Raw genomic sequence first — 17,759 nt, 5'->3', positions numbered from 1 at the left:
GAGGTGTCTAATTGTCAAGTTAGTAGCCGGAGAATAGCGTTTTTTTCCTAAGTACTTCCTAATGGTCTTATGACAGGCCCATTCTAATTCTGCGTTTGATGGTTTAGATATCTTCGGAAATTAGTAATGAGTATTTCAAGAGCAGAATTTTAGAGACACTGTAAACTAAAGTCCAGTAACTCCTGAAATTAGGAGCCATATTTAGGTCTTTATTTTTAAAAAGTGAAATGAGGCTCTTGTTTGCATGCATACATTTCTTTTTAAAAATACTTTGGTTTTAGTTGAATTTTTCTTGTAAGGCTACTCTGTCTGCAACTCAATTTCTACAGTTCTTGAATTGGTACAGTTCCCCAAAATGGGACCTATATAGTTCAGCAGGTGGCTTTCGTTCATGAGCATGTCTTCAGAGCCAGGAGTTGCTCCTGGAAGAAAGAGAAATTTGGGGCTGTGAAGGAGAAAAGGGGGTAAAGGGTATGAACAGATGAAGCGATTATGAGGGAAAGTGAGCCAGTGATTATTAGGTGAGGAATGGGAATGGGGGAAGCTGTATACAACTTGGATGATAAAGCACTACTTTGGCGCATGAGGGAAATCTTGGGAATATTAATAAAAGCATATCCCAGTTTATTCAGAACACCAAGATGGTAAATAAAAGCACCAGTTACTGAGTTTGAGTGCATGAGAAAGTACCTGTTTTCAACATTCAATCTGATAGAAGTTAAAGGAATCACAAGATTGATTACAAAAAGTAAACTCAATTTCTAATAAGATTATCTGGGTTAGCGTTTGACATCTGTACTGGCTCGAAGAAATTTGATAAAAAAAATTTAAGTGGATATCATGTTAACTTGGGCTTTAGTAAAATGTAAACAATATTTTGGTGACTCTTCTTTGCTACTTTAAAATGGATTCCACTTTGGGCCTGTTATAGAAGCTTTTCTTTGAAGAATATTAAATGTAATAATAATGGTGGTATTTAAGTGCTTCCTATGCGGCAGGCACTGTACTAAGTGCTGGGGGAGATACAAGCAAATTGGGTTGGACACAGTCCCTGTCCCGCCTGGGACTCACAGTCTTTATTCCCATTTGGCAGATGAGGTAACTGAGGCAGAGAAATGAAGTGACTTGCCCAAGGGCACTCAGCAGACAAGTTGCAGAGCCACGATTAGAACCCAGTTCCTTCCGACCCCCAGGCCTGTGCTCTATGGTCTGAGTGAGTAAAGGGGCATTCATTTATGCAGATGCAATATGTGAAAACTTTTATTCACTACACAAACCGGTTTTTGTCACTAATAATGTTAACTACTCTGGCAAGCATGGGCAGCGGAGTGGAAGAAAGAAGGGAAATCCCCACTGATTATATGCTGACCCTGCAGCAACAGGAAGAGAGGTGGTCATTTGGGCATGCAAAAGTATTCAGGTCCAAAAGCTAAAATTCAAAAGAGACGATGAAACTGCAGTCAATATCTAGAGGGAGAAAAGTGGACATTAGATACAAAAGTGGAGCATTGACAGGGTGAGGACCCACTGGAGCCCTTGGGGAATATAAATAGATGAAAGGCCAGAGGAGGATAGACAGGTCACCTAAACCAAGGAGCCTGAAGAAAAACGGCAAAAGAAAATGTTTATTTTGAGAAACAGGAAAGATGATTGGACCACACCAGCTAAGACAGTGGCAACCTAGATAAGACAGCCGTAGGGATAGGTGAGAGAATGCAGGTGCCAAAAATCAGTTGGGATGCTTGAAAACTGGGCTGTGCCCAGCAGAAAAGAGGTGGGAGAGAGGCCCACTCAAATGCCAGATGGAAAGGTTGGTTACTGGAGAGCAATAAGTGGTTGGAGAAAAGTGGGCTGGATAGTTAGAGCAGGAAATAACTGAGATTAGCACGACCAGAATGACAGAAGAGTATGTGACAGACAAGTAGAAGATGTGGAAGAGGGGCAGGGGGAGGAAGGGGTGACTCAAAAAAAAGATCTTAATGCTTCATGGGTATTAGATAATGACTAATATCTCCTACTTAGCAGCATGCCTTCCCCTGACTTTCCCATCACTGTAGACAGCACCACCATCCTTCCCATTTCACAAGCCCTTAACCTTGGCATTATCCTTTACTCCTCTCTCTTTGTTTCAACCCACATAATCAATCTGTACTAAATCCTGTGACCTTGGGCAAGTCACCTCACTTCTCTGTGCCTCAGTTACCTCATCTATAAAATGGGGATTGAGACTGTGAGCCCCACGTGGGCCAGGGATCGTGTCTAACCTGATAATCGTGTACCTACCCCAGTGCTTAAAACAGTGCTTGGCACATAGTATGCGCTTAACAAATTTCATCGTCATTATTATTAATCTGTTCATCACCACTAAAATCCTTCCTTTCCACTCCATCCAAACTACTACTACATTAATCCTAGCACTTATCCTATCCCGCCTTGATTACGTATCGAACTCCTTGCTGACCTCCCTTGCCTCCCGTCTCTCCCCAGTCCAGTCCATACTTCACTCTGCTGCCCGGATCATTTTTCTACAAAGGTGTCCAGTCCATGTTTGCCACTCCTCAAGAACCTCCAGGGATTGCTCGTCCACTTCCGCATCAAACAGAAACTCCTAACCATTAGCTTTAAAGCATTCAATCACCTTGTCCCCTTCTACCTCACCTTGCTACTCTCTTACCACAACCCAGCACTCTCCCAAGCACTTAGTACAGTGTTATCTACAAAGTGCTCAATAAATGCAGTTGATTGGTTTCAGGGGGCTAATTCATTGGCCTCTGCATTTGGGGTCTTCAAAACATAGCTACCCATTCACAAAATCACCCCATTTACTTTTTGATTCCTTTAACTAGCTGTCCCTGTTGCTCAGTGAATGTAATTCTCCCTCTCAGGTTGTTAGCTTTTCTGACAATTGCATTAATTATCTTCAGTTTTTCAAGCTACCCATTTGTCGAAGCAGGCGAAGAGGAAACTGGTAAAAATGGTGTGGGTGATATGCAAATTGTCAAATAGGGAGTAGAAATTGACTAAGGTGGAGGCAAGAGGTGAGTGATTTTGTGTACCTATATTTTTTTTCAACATTCTCACAATAACACTTTGAAAACAGCAAGTTTATGGCCATAAAAAGGGGTTTAAATTCATCCCTTGAATCATATTTTACATCCAAAGATGTGTTAGAGGAACTTTTCAGGATTTCTAAAAGATTTAATAGCAGTGCAGGTGTACTCCTGGTTACAACCATTAAGGTGATTACAAGAACTTGGATATACAACCAGTAGATATACAACCAGTTAGATGTTGGATATACAACCAGTTAGATGTCTTACCACTCTGAGTGCTGAAGGCAAATAAATCCCCTCCCACCCCCTTCCCCATCTGAGTTGAGATAAAGCAATCAACAGTGAATCGATCTTGAAAAAGCACCACTCCCAATTTGTGTAAGATTTTCAAGATACTGAAGAGAACATTCAACAGATAACCAAAGAGATTGTTGAACTGGATGGGGCATTTGAGAAACTGTTCTCAGCAATGTCCCTGCAAAATTTACTTTGGCCTAAACACCCACTCCCCGACTCCACTTTCCCTCCTCCTCAGCCTTTGAAGTACTTCTACTCACTAGATTGGAATGATTACAGAACCTGTTTTAACTTAGCATTAGATAATGACAGATCCTTTTTTAGTATTGACTATACCTAGAGCTGGGAGGAAGGTGAGGATCCCACTTTCCAAGGACTGGGTCTATTTTGTTTTCCACTGTTATCTTGGATTGTTGATTTAAGTAATTTATTATTTTGTTTTCCATCATTATCCCATAGGAGATTGTAGAATCCTTTAAGAGCAGCAGTCCTGTTTCCCGCGCTGATCTCCCAAGGGTTTAGTACGGTGCTCTGGACTTAGGTACCCTAGACTTTAAGCTCCTTGTGAGCAGGGAATGCAACTACCAATTCTGTTGTACTCTCCCAAGTGCTTAGTACAGTGCTCTGCACACAGTAAAGCACTCAAATGCCACTGATTAAGTTGGATAGAGTTGGTAGAAATGGACAATGCATATTTCAGGTAGTTAATTGCATCCTACTCAGAAATCATTAAAAAAGGACCACCTCACGTTTTGACAATCTAGTGTTTCATTGCAAGATCCCAAAATAGTAGTAATGATTTCTTCACCAGTTACGATTTTGGGATTGAAATTTTGCCTCAGTTTTCAAGAAAGTAGATTAACTGATTAACATGATTGAAAAAGACCTTAATGGAGGGAGGGGTTTAAAGCTGTACAGGGGTGTTCAGAAGAATCTAGCTTGCCGCAGGATGCTTTAAGAAGATAAGGCTATTGGACAGGTTTTTCACTAATATAATCCTATAATAACTCATGTTGAAAAATTCTGATGTACTTCTGAGTTACTCAAGTAGTAGTTGTGTTAGCATTTCAATATATTAACATGTGGAGGAATTTCATATTTTCCAGAGGCTCTGGATGGATCTCAATTTTTACATGTAAGTCTGTGGGAAAATGTATCCATGATAAATCACATTTTCAAGGACTATAACCTGGTGGTATAATGGAATAAACCTGTACTATCATTGTTCTACAGTTACTACTGCTGGGATGTGAGTCAACCCTATTTCGAAGAAGTAGTGGTACAATTCCTTATGGAACTTAGCCTGTGTTTGTTGTCTTTGTGTTGCGGGGGGTTGCGGGGAGAGGGAGGTGGAGAGGCCAAGCCTACTGACAGTGGAAAAATAATACCAGATTTGAAAAAAATATATATAATCCTGGCATTCAAATTCAGTCAATGAGAGAATTTCAGGGAGTGGCTCATTTCTTCCCTTCCTCATCACAATTGTATTACTGCACTAGTTTTCTTAAAATGTTTCTCCAAATTAGGGACAGCGCAACCAGAGATGGGGAAAATTGGGATCATTCCCTAGTCTCTGTTGCCTGAATAGCCTAATTTGTATTGTTGAGGCAGTAGCAGATTATGCGTACTCCTTCTATCCCTATCAGTTTAAAATCATCCACAGTAGTGGATAAGTAAATAACATTTCAAAGCAAATTTATCTTCTGTATTAAAAAACTAATTACTAAGAATAATTTTACCCATTGTGCTTCTTTAGATGGGTAAGAAATTCAAAACTGGGAAGATAGCAGATATTTTTTACCATCCACATTTTCTCCTGTTTGGTCCCGAGAGGCTCTGCTTTTGACTCATTCAGGTTTCATTCGTCCCCTTAGTTCTGCATTCTCCCCACCCTAGATCACCAAAGATTAAAAAAAAAAGTCCGTAAGTGTTAGTCACATAGGAAAGGATCTGGAATAGTCATCTTGTTTTTATTCTTTTGGTTAGAAGCTGTTTTGCTGGATAAGCCCCTAGCCTTTCAACTTAATAATGCCTTTCTCCCAGGCACATTACTGAGTACACATTTTATCTTTGACTCCTTTGTTATTTTAGGTTGTAAGTAACATTATCCTCATTCTGCAGAGAGGGAAATTAGGGTACAAAGGTTATGGTTTAGTTCACTGAAATCAGTGGCAGATCTGAGGAAAGGGCAATTTCCTCTGTGCCCTTTTTACTTAATATGAAATGCCTAACCATAAAGAACGGGCTATTAACTAGCATTTTGCACTATAAACTATGCTGTAATCACTGTAACACCATGTTCTAATTTGCAGAGAGCAACCATGCCGAAAATGCTCTAAGAATCTTAATTTGACTCTGTGTGTAATCCTGACTTCTGCTCGCTATCCCTTTGGCTTTGGTTCCCTATTTCTGGTAACTACAGTTGAACATTACATTTAATTCAAATCCCTCTGCTGTAGGAAGTTGCCACTGAGTGCTTGTTTTCTGGAGATGTGCACAGTAACTTTTATACGCTCACTAAGCATTTTGCACAGAGCACTGCCCTGAGCATTGGGGAAAGGTACAAGGGTACTTGATTCGGAAATAGTCTGGCCCACAGAGAGCTCACAGTTTTGTGGGCAAGCAGTTGTCTCACTTGACAGGTGTGTCCTGTTCTGGTCTGGGGGTGGAAGGGGTTTGGGCTGGGTGGTTGCAGGGTCTGCCCACCTTTTCTTGAGCAGGTCCAAAATAAGTTCCTGAAATTCTGGTTGTACTGAAGCCAGTAATTTAATCACGTACACTAAACATTGTTAAGGCTTGTAGTATCTTTTAAAGTCCTAAGTTTGTTTGGCCTGGCAAAACAGAAGTGCCATTTTCCTTTCCATTTGTTGGAGGTTCAGTTTCTGAATTGAGTGTGTACAAATGGAAACAAGGCATTATGACTCAAGCAGTGAATTTGTTGTTGAAAGCATTCCACTATCAAAATGCCTTGTTGACTTTTTGTGGAGTGGGGTATAACTATTGAGGTTGACGAAGTAGTAAACTTGAAAGGAATTAGTGTGATTTATAGTTAGTGAAGTGGAAGAAAAGAGGATTTGTTCAGTGTGAGTAAAGGCAAGTTTCAAAATATGGGGAAGCACAATTTGAAAAAAATACACTACACGAATTTTAAATGGTTGGGCTTCAGTTTTAAAGTTTAGTGTTTAGCACAAGTACGCATATGGATACAGAATCTATTGTGAGTTTAGATAGTAACAACGATGAGTCGATGGTATTTGAGTGCTTACTGTGTGCAGTAAGGTGCAGAACATCATACTAAGCATTTGGGAGCTTAACAGAAATGGCAGACACATTCCCAGCCTACAAGTAGCTTACAGTCAAGAACCAAAGTTCGCTTCCAAAGTCTGCTATATATAAGGCCGATTAACCACTTTACGTAATTGGTATGGAAGACATTGTTTCTACATTGCTTTTGGCAGCTATATTTACGGACACAACTTATAATGCTGTGGAAAATATTTTCAGATACAAAAGATGAGACTGTATGATATTGGTCAAATTAAAAAAGGTTACTCCAAATCTTGTCTGAAAGTGTTTTCTTTAAACTAAAAGTTAATATCAACTTATATATTTTTTAGAAATGGAATACAAATTATATTTGGAGCAGTGCGTATTACATGTAAATGTAAAGGACAGAAGCTTATTGTTTGCTAATTGGATATAGGATAACCTGCTTTTCAACCTGGACTTTTTTCACTAGTCACTGATAGTAGAACAGTGCATTTATTGAGCCTCAGTTTATATTGATTTTTAGTGGGAGGGGATATTTTCCAAATAGCTTATGGACTTTTGTTTGCCTTTTTATCTCTTAAAATTTCTGAACACCTTTTTAAAGTGCTGAAAATGAGCGTATATACAACATTTTGGGTTCATGTGCTTGCATATGAAATTTTGGTAAGAGTTATATTTTAAGTAGTTTCCTATGATAACATGAGAATGCCTTTTCATTTTCAACCAGAGTAGGTTTGGAATGGTAATTTTCTTTTAGCAGTGAAATGCAGGTTGAGGGAGAAAATCGTTAGGAACAGAAAAGTGTTGCATTACATTACGGGATTATATCCATAGTTCATACCGCCCCATTAAAAATCCCACTGGCCAGTATTCTGCATATCGTGTTTTGTGAAGAGCTCAGGGCCTTGGGCCTTGGTACATGTTTATACCTACAACTAGTTGGCTATGGAAGTGCAGTGCCCAAAGGACTTTCCTGGCTCAAAATTCGTGTATATGCCTCTGGTACACAGTTCTCATGCTGGATGAGCATTAATCTACTTGGCCTTTTAGAAAAGGTTTTGAACTCTGCTCAGAATCAGCTGGCCATCTTTTGCTACGTCTTTAATGCCTAATTTATGAAACTCACATTTAGATTTATTATGTGAATCCCTGTGCTTTGAAATGAATCTTATCTCAGTGTTAAGATGGCGGGGGGGGGGGGGGGGGGGGGGTGGGGGGAATACTATCCATGATCTACCCCAGAGTTCTAATAACTCCATAGCAGAAACAGTTGTAATTGCTTTGTGAATACAGTGTTTCATTAAACCAAATTATAGCAGCTAGCAAACGAGCAGCCTGAACCAAACATGAAATTGCCTGGAAATTAGAGAAGCAGCATGGCCTAGTGAATAGAACAAGGGCCTGGGAATCAGAGTGACCCAGGTGCTCCTTGTCTGCTGTGTGACCTTGGGCAGGTCACTTAACTTCTCTGTGCATCAGTTACTTCAACTGTAAAATGGGGTAAAATACAGTGAGCCCCATGAGGGTCATGGGCTGTGTCCAACCTGGTTAGCTTTTATCTACCCCTGCACTTAGTACAGTGCCTGACACATAGTAAGCACTTAACAAATACCATTAAAAATTATTGAAAGGCTATTAACTCAACATTACCTTTGTAGAGGGTCTGTTTTAAAAGCATCCTTCAAGCTTTGAGAACTTGAACGACCTAATTCCACGGTATTAAATTCTAATAAATGAGTGCCATATTAATCCATCTTTCCTTTTTTTGAGTAGGAAGTATATGTTTTTATCCTACATTTTCTTTAGGCACACTCAGCTTTTTCTTTTTATAACAATCTGAATTTTGGTCAGTCTGTAAGGGGCTAAGGCTTTTTGGATTTAGAAACTGTGGCTAACAAAGAGAAACTTTAGTTTTTCTCTGAGTTTTCACAGCAGAGATTTTCTAGAGGACACAGTTTCTTAACTCAAATTTCGTTCTGAATTTGTGCCATTATTTTGTTTCTACTCTTTTTTAGAGCCAGGAGGTAGTAATTCTATTACCCTGGGTTATGGTGTAGAGTGATGGTTTAGGAAGGTAGGTGAGCAGATATTTATCTCTCTTGTGGCTTTGAGTTCTAACATTGAAGTGAAAAAGGTAGCAGGTTAGAAAACACTCCCATGACAGAACCTCCACAATTCTGAATAAAATGATACACATTTGGGGGAGCAAATTTTTATTGGCCAAAAGCTTAGGAGAGTTGTGTTTTCCATCAGTATCTTAGAGAGATGTGACTGTATTAAAATAGTTAAAATTTGGGTAAGCACTAAAGGCAATCCCAGGAATGAACTGTGCACTCATTGACCAAAACTAATGGCTCAGGTTTTAGATCCCACTTGACTTTGTCGTGTCTTATGCTGTCGAGTCTTTTCCGACCCATAGAGACTCCATGGACATGTCTCTCCCATAATATCCCACTCTTCACCTGCAGCCATCCTGGTAGCGTATCCGTAGATTTTTCTTGGTAATAATAGGGAAGCGGTTTACCATTGTCACCTTCCGCTTAGTAAACTAGAGTCTCCTCCCTTGACTCCTCCCATGCTGCTGCTGCCCAGCAAAGCTAAGTTTTGACTTGTAGCTGATTGCCTTCCACTTGCTAGCCACTGTCTAAGCTTGGAATAGAATGGGTATGCTTCTGCTTGACTCGCCTTCCCATAGGTGAGACTGGTAGAGTACTGGAAACTCTCCAGGTGCAATCCTGAGAAGGGGCCACTTGACTCTAGGGAATTCAGTAGAACAGGTGATAGCCCAGCATGAAAGTTGCAACTTGAAAGTGTTCCCCAGAAGTAATTTCAGGCCTACTTAAAAAAAAAAAAACTGGCTGTTAAGCATATTAAAGTTTTTTTTGGGGGGGTGGTTCCTTGTGTTTAAACACAGAATGCGAAAAATGATATTTCAGGGTCTTGGGCATTTCAGGCAGTGTTAGGTAAGAAGTTACCAAAACCAAAAGTAGTTTTATGCAACTCCCTACCCCAGCTCCCCAAAGCCTGTGTTTGACATTCCCTGTCAAAATTCCATCCTGCATGAGATAGTTGCAAAGTAAAGCCAAGCATCGTTTTATGAGTACATCTCTCTACTTTGGAAGTTTCCTTTGACAGTGAACAAAACCAGAGTTCATCACTTGTGGATGTTCCCAGTTTTGCTCCCAAAATGTGCTTGAGGCCTGCCACTAGAGCATGTGGCCCAGGAAGAAGACCACATGTCTGAAAGTCAGAGGACCTGGCTTCTAATTCTGGCTCATCCGCTTGCCTGCAGTGTGATCTTGGCAAGTCACTTAACTTCTCTGTGCCTCAGTTTCCTCGCCTGTAAAATGGGGGTTCTGTACCTGTTCTCCCTCCTACTTCGACTGTGAGCCCCCTGTGGGATAGGAACAGAGTCCAATTTGTATTTACCCCAGCGTTTGGCACACAGTAAGCATTTAACAAATACTATTATTATTAGTAGTAGTAGTTAGTAGTAGTAGTTCATTAGAATACTGCCTCCATTTCTTGGTTTCATCTCTGGTTTGAAATGTGTGATTGTTAATGGCGAGCTAGTCAGTTTTTTTTTTTACGTATACAGTCAGAGAAGTGGATTTTGACCGCCATGTTTCTAGGCTTAAGCGATATATTAAGGTGAAGTCACTGTGCACAACTGAAGTTTGACTACAGGTCAAGGCCTAAGCTTGAACAGTGACTTTTAAACTCTGGTCACTCCATGGCCACAAGGTCCAGCCTTGTTTGGCAGGCCCAGAAAAGTAAAAATTCATCCTGCTGCTGTCTTGCTAGTCAGTGTTCAATCAGGTTACTTTTGAGCATTGAGAGCTTCAAAAGTGGTCTGGGCCTAGGGGCAGAAAAGTGGTTATCAGAAGGCTTCAGGACTGGCAAGTAGCCAGTAAAGAGGAGGCACCGTAAAAATAAACTACTGGAAGAGAGATTGAGTAAAAGAAAAGTGATATAAGGGGAGCGTGGTGGTGAGAAAAGAGTTTAGTAAACAGTGAAAAGATGAGAGAAACACAAGGAAGTGTCATGGTGGGGTATTTTCAACTGAAGTACAATTTTATGTAAAATATACTGCAGTGATGGCATTAAGCTTCTAAAAGTATTCAACTTCTAAGTCATTTATAACTAGCAGTAGTTAATTTGGCGACAGAGGTAGAAATTGGGGTTTAATTTCAAAAAATGTGACTTTGACTTTGTGTTTATCATAATCTGCCTATTTCCCCTATTAGATATAAGATCCTCGAGGCCAAAGACATTGTATATTCTACTTTATTGTCTACTCTCCCAGTACCCAGTACAGCATTCTGCTCGCGAGTCCTCAATTGTAGGTGATGATTATGGTTATGGATTATCACTCCCTTTTTGAAAATAGATTTTCTTTGTCCCTATTTCTTTGGCAACCAGCTTGGCATGCTGGTTGGAAATCTCTGGAGTTGAAATGGAAAAGTTGGTAAAATAATTAAAAATTCAACTAAAAAAAAATTCACTTTCATCTTGAGTTGGACAATTAAAATATTTTTATGTGAGCTGTATTTCTCCAGTTTGCCATTGGCAGACTTGAGTGTTGTGTATGTGGACTTTCCCCATTCATATTCAGTTGTTGACTATCATGCTTTTCACATATTTAAGTTCTACCTGATGTCATGTGATCAGAGTAGTTATCTGACAGAAATCGGCCAGTCGTATTTATGGAGTGCTTACCATGTGCTGGGCACTGTATTAAGTGCTTTGGAGAGTACAATATAACAATAAACAGACACATTCCCTGCCTAGTGTGGGTGAATGAAACTGAAACCTTGCTCTAGTAAAATAAAAGGATAGGCTGCTTCACCTTACTTGAGTCAGATTTCATTTTAGCCAGGGTTTCTTGAGGAAAAGAAAAGAGGACTGGGGGAAAGCTCAGCTTAATCTACCCTAAAAGGATTTGAATTGACAGGGAACTCAAGTTAAAAGGTGAGAGCCCAGGATTAGGGTTATGCCCGGAGGAACTCAGGTGTCAAAGAAGTTTTGGTGGCGGGGCCTGGGAAGAAAACCCTAGGTTCCCCCCTCAAGAAATGGGTAATGTGTGGCCCGGGGAAGAGAATGGAGTAGGAGAATGAGGAAAGAATAGAAAGAGAGTCTTGGTGGTTATTGGCCACAAAGAACAGTGAAGTGTCAAGGATCAGTAGGAGGTGCATGCAGGAATAGGCAAGATAACATGTGAATTATGTGTAGGTTATTCCAGTGGGTTTGCCTTTCAGTCAACTAATTGAGCCGGAAAGGGGGCAGTTTGGGTGAAGATGGAATCCTCTACTATCTTGGTTAGGAACACTCAGTTTGAAATTGTCCTAAAAACGGAAGAGAGGTTGCCACGAGAAAGAAGTTTAAATTGTCTATGTAAAAGGTGGTACCTGAAGACATGAGTGGATTACCTCCTTGAGGGAGAAGAGATGGTTAGACAGCCGAGCCTTGAAAGATGCTCACTGGAAAGGGGTCAGTGTGTTGGTATAAAAGGATCTGGCCACAGAAGCAAAGGACCGAAGAGCATGCCGAGGAGGAGAGAGTGATGGGTAGTGCCATTTGGGACAGAGATGTCTCGGAGAATAGTACGTAAAAGAAATCTTTGGGTTTAATCTGAGGGAGTTGGCCAGACGCTTGTGAATAGTGGAGTTGGAGACAGAGAGTCAAGGAGCATTGGCCGGAAGTAAGGGTTTGAAGACAGCAGAAGCAAGTTTGAGGAATTTGAGAAATGTAATAAATGACAGAGTAGGACAGCTAAGACTTGCAAGGGCTTGAAAGAAGAAGTCTGCACAGGGCTCTTAAAAAAAATCCCATGGCTAGGCCACTTGCATCATTTTTATTTTGGTGTCTTATTTTGGCTTAGGCATCATTGCTATGTGCTGAAGGAAGCTGACAGGGCAAATGACACTGCATTTGCAGAACATTTGGAACCTGAGGTTGATAGAGTGGTGGGTATGGACAGGCCCAGAGTCTCTTACTGAGAAGAGGAATTCCCACCCTCACAGCTGTCAAAAGCATGGACTCATCTCGGCCTGAATTACAGCCCTTGCCTGTGTTCCTCCAAGTTCTTAACACTCATTAGCCACCCAATAAAGACGATTGACTCCTGGGAAGTGGAGAAAAACAGAGATGGGGAAGACAGCTCATGGTCTCAGAGGGGTGGGGAGAGATGAGAAATACAGGATTAATATAAGAGGATAAGTAAGTAGGTGTGAGGATCAATGATTGCCCAGCATTTGAGTGTATGGAAGAAGGGGAGGATTTTTTTTTTAAAGGGTATTGAAGGTGCTAAAAATGAATACTGACTACTGGCCGAGTACTGAGGATGGAAGGAGAGGCAAGGGCCTTGGAAATTACATACTTTGCAAAAAATGGCATTCTTTTCAGCTCCCTTCACTGAAAGTCTTGATTTCTGTCTTCACCTCTGGAATGTGGTTTTTCATCAATAGACTTCCAATTTTTACTCAGAACTTTGGGAAATGTTGCTTCTTTACACTTTCTCACTACTTGGCGAAATTGAAATGAAATAGAATTTGGTAAATAGACTGGAGATTAGGAGCCTTAAATCCCAGGGTGAGGCTTTTTATTCCTTTGATGCTTTGTTGTGACATGGTTTATCTTTTTTTCCTCCCCGTTTCTTCATTCTGTCTTAGAGACCACAAAAGCCTGCTCACCTTCTGCTCACCTCTTCTATTTAGCAATTCGTTTTTAGAGACATCATTTTTTTTTTTTTTGGCTCCACATTGACAATTCCATTTATTTCAGAAGAGGCATTCCTTACTTGATAGGATTGAAAGGGAATGGCCTCCTGACATGATGAAGGTTCACTGAATCTTGTTGTTTGTAATTAAATGAAGCCTAACTTAGAATATTTTACTTGGAGGAACCTTGAAAGGTATTCCAGGGGCCAACATCAGACCCATAAGAAAATATGCTTTACAACTCATTCTTGTGATTTTTTTTCCCCCCTCAAAGACCAAATAAATTAGACCTGTAATCAGGGATCTGGACAAAATGCCATTTTGAGGCAATTAGTAAGGGTGGTTATCATTATGTAGGTTTTTGAGAGTGTGGGAAGAGAACAAATGGAAAATACAATAAAAGAGAGGAAGAGTTTGGAGAAATAAAAAGCTGGATCAAATTAGAAACTGGCTGGAGTGAAGAGATTAGCAAAAATAAGAGGCAAGTGAAAAGAACAAATGGCGATGAAGAAGGTGATTGAAAGGCAGCAGAGGAGAAAGAACACAGGACTATCAGGAACCCTGGTTTCAAGTGTGTCTTCTACCACTGACTGACTGTGTGTTTTTATGCCTAATACCCTCTCATTAAACTGGGTGACATACCCTGTGCTTTCATTAACTGACAGAGATGTTTTGAAGATTAATAAAATGTCAGGCAGTCCAAACCGCTTGTTGGAAGGTGCTAATTAAATTCAGAGTAGTGCTATCACAATATAGTTGAAAATGGACAGTAGTAACTTATGAAAATGGGCATTATCAAGTTGGATGGTTAAAAGATCATGCACTGAAAAGGGCACAGCGCGGAAATAGGACTTTTATTTTTTTGGACGGGCGTTCATAAAACTTAAAGGGCTGTCATTGCCCTGGAAAAAATCAATCATCTGTATTTCTTCATCACATTTGAAACATGCTGCCTCATGTTGGATGCTAAATCCAGAGTAAATGTGTGAGGCCGAATAGGAAATTGGGCCTGCATCTTTGAGTAGTCTCTAGAGAAGTAATTAAAAAAAGATTATTTTATCAATTTTATACTTTGGGGCCTATGGAGGTATTCCGTGATTAATTTAGCCACTGATTACTTCTTTGCTAAGTGCAGCTCTTCTGTTTCCTAAATTTATTCAGCAACTATAAATGATCACTTTGGGAGGGACACTAATTCTTTCAGACCATTAGTGGGCTGTTTAGTGCATTGTTCCATACATTGTGGATGCAGTGTCTCAATACCCTGAACAAGCTTTTGGAGGTTCAAAACAGTTACTACTAGTAAGCACTTAAAAAGTACCATTGTTGTTGTCATTTATTATTATTATTGTTGTCACATTATTATTATTATTGTTGTTGTTGTTGTTCCTACTTTCCTCTTCCAAAGCGTCATTTTTTCCTGGAGTTTTGGGCCCTGGGGTAATTGGATTTCATGTTCGTTAAGGAAGCAGTGTGCTTCCAGATGGTGCTTTAAATAAGTGTCACCAGCTCACCTGGTTTTGGGGCATGAAGATTCAAGTCTGAGCTGGCTTGGATCAGATTGCCCCAGGAAATCTTTTCTTAAGAGGTATTGGACTCAGCTTCCATTTGGGTGTGTCTCTGGTCGCATTCAGCAACTTCTTTCCAGACCTTGTAGGGAAAGCGTATATAGGTTTGTTCTTCTCCTGGCTAATTTGGAACTGAGATTGTATGTTTCAGGCCCTATAAGGATGCTAAAAATGGAAGAGACGGCTTGTTTCTGAAAGCCGAAATACAGATTAATGTGTTCAATTGAAGTGTGCATTGTGGAATAAAAGTTACCAGATGACTGCTACAGTGAAAAAGTTTCCTTGTTCTAAGTTTTACATTCTTTTAGCCTAGTACTTCACAAACAGGTTCAGAGTCTGTGGACCACTTCAGAGGGGTTTGGAGGGGATCGTTGAAAAGGACCTCAGTAATTCTTCTGGTCCAGGGAAATGAATACCTGAATGTTGACATGTTTTGGGCATTTGTTTACAAAATCACCTCTGTAATTTGCCTCTTTTTACAATCAAATTATTCTTCTTTAGGTCAAGCGCAACACTTTCTTGCTGCAGTTTAAACTCATTTGCTCTGGTTTAGTCATTTGTAGGAAAGAACAAATGGTCTGGGTCCTCTTGGGAAATTGCAGGATGAAAGAGCTTAGGAACTGGTTTGGAGCAGTGTTTCTCAGTTGATTCCAGCTGACTGTCTCCATTCTGCCATAACATCAGGGGCACTGGGTCTGAATTGTGAGAGGGTTTCCTTTTGTGTTGGTTTTAGTGAGGAGCAAAGTTTGCAGTCTTACAGTTTGACTATCCACTAGTCCCCCAGAGCTATTTTTAGGTGAGTTAAACTTAGGAAACTTAAAAATCGTAATACCAGTTATTCGCACTGGCCTTTGATTGTCAGGGGTAGGCCTTTAGTACATAGGAGAGATTTTATTTCCTAACTTTCATTTGTGAGATTTAGAAGTTCACCTTAATAATTTTCCTATTCATGATTGACGAAACAGTTGGGGTGTAATTCCTTGGATCACATACCCCTGTGAATTAGTGGTCAACATTGCTTAATGTCTTAAACTCTGTTACTTGCCAAGAATAATTTTTTGGGGTGGTGCCTCTTGCCTAACTGTTATATAATTGTAACTATTGGTATAGGTTGTGTAACTTCACCTTTGCGTAATCCTTAGCTTGACTCAAAATTACAATTTGAAAAATTAGTAACATTTTTTTTAATAGCATCCACAGTAACATTCTTTCAGTAACATTGGTTGTGGGCAGGGAACATGTCGGACCAACTCTGTTGTATCATTACATTGTACTCTCCCAAACACTTAGTACAGTGGTCTGCATACTGTAAGTGCTCAATAAATACAGTTGATTATATATGTATCCTTTATTTTCATGTCTTTCATCTCCTAGAATTGGAAAATATTTTCTTGGTATTAAGGGTCTTCAGTCATGGTGAAAGTTTGACCTTTGCTAGCCGTATTCTCCGGGTATGGCATATCCTTTAAGACGGCTAATCCAAGGTGACCAAAATATTACAGAATGAAAGTTTAGAATGTGGTTATTTTTTAATGTACCCACCTATAATTTTCTTTCCCTCTTGGAAAGAGTAGGTAGACTACATTCTGAGTAGTCAAGTAGGTTCTCAGCTTCTGGAAAAAGGAAATTCTCTTCCTGAGTTTTACAGCTTCCCCAGGCTCATTTACTGTTTCCTGATCACTTACCTCATGGTAGTCTCTCCTGTATGTTTAAATTTGGGCTTTCTATCCCTTTTGGCCTTCCTAATCCATGCTGTTCCTATTTGGCAAGATTTTTATATTTACCTGTCCCTTACATACACCTCCCTCTCTGTCACTTCTCTGTGCCTCTGTTTCCTCATCAATCATTGGATTTTATTGAGCACCTACTGTGTGCAGAACACTGTATACTGTTTGGGTGAGTGTAATACAACTGTAAAATAGGGTTACAGTACTGGTTCTCTCTCCACCTTAGATTGTGGGAGAGGGACTGTTTGACCTGATAGACTTGTATCTACCCCAGTAATTACTACAGCGCTTGATGCACAGCAATCACTTAAATACCCTAATAATAACATTTATAAGATGGCAGGACTGTATTTCATTGCTTTTCTTCTCTCCATCAAGTCTCAAGAGGGCTATGTATATTAAGCCGCTCACTGGCCATCAGGTATTCCAGTTCCTCGGTTTCATTTTTCAGGCTTCTAGCATTAGGATAGAAACATTTGCATATTTTGAATGTGTTTTGCCTGTTTTGTATTTGACTAATCTGCTCTCACTTCCTCACATGGCCTATTAGATTCCCTCTAAGGTTCGATAGTAATAAATAATAATAATAATAATGATGGAATTTATTAAGTGCTTACTATGTGCAAAGCACTGTTCTAAGCTCCGGGGAGGTTACAAGGTGATCAGGTTGTCCCACGGGGCCTCACCGTCTTAATCCCCATTTTACAGATGAGGTAACTGAGGCCCAGAGAAGTGAAGTGACTTGCCCAAAGTCACACAGCTGACAAGTGGCGGAGCCGGGATCTGAACCCATGACCTCCGACTCCAAAGCCCGGGCTCTTTCCACTGAGCTACGACCTTGAACCACCTTCTTGCCACGAGTTGAGTCATTCAAGGCCTCCTTCACTCACCTGCCTTCCTCCCAGTTTATAACTTTGCGAATTGCAAGAGTGATAAAGTAGTTTTTAACTTCAGCGGCGTGGTGCCTATCCCTCTTGTACAGGATTCTCCTTAACCTCTACTTTGCTCTGAATCCAGCAGTTCTAGAAAAGTTAGTAGAGGAGCTGGACTTTGGTCCCCTGCCTAACAAGCCAAATTTGGGCTCAGTGACCTACTTTCATGCTCGTCTCCTGCATGTCTTAGTAT

The 17,759-nt window shown here is 40.3% G+C and overlaps 1 long non-coding RNA gene across 1 annotated transcript; it reads right to left on the bottom strand.

Moving 5' to 3' along the window:
• Positions 1 to 5,155: 5,155 nt before the first annotated feature.
• LOC119932001 lies at positions 5,156 to 17,742 on the bottom strand. The gene is made up of 3 exons (XR_005452273.1): positions 17,525 to 17,742; positions 14,854 to 14,989; positions 5,156 to 5,242 (listed from the first exon to the last, which is right to left on the bottom strand). It is a non-coding gene; the product is annotated as an uncharacterized LOC119932001 (long non-coding RNA).
• Between the last annotated feature and the right edge of the window lie 17 nt (positions 17,743 to 17,759).

The sequence above is a fragment of the Tachyglossus aculeatus genome, chromosome 9 (assembly GCF_015852505.1).
Source record: "Tachyglossus aculeatus isolate mTacAcu1 chromosome 9, mTacAcu1.pri, whole genome shotgun sequence".
In the NCBI taxonomy this organism is placed as follows: domain Eukaryota; kingdom Metazoa; phylum Chordata; class Mammalia; order Monotremata; family Tachyglossidae; genus Tachyglossus; species Tachyglossus aculeatus.
Note: the sequence above shows the minus strand (reverse complement) of the source record. Positions and strands in the feature narration are given on the sequence as shown.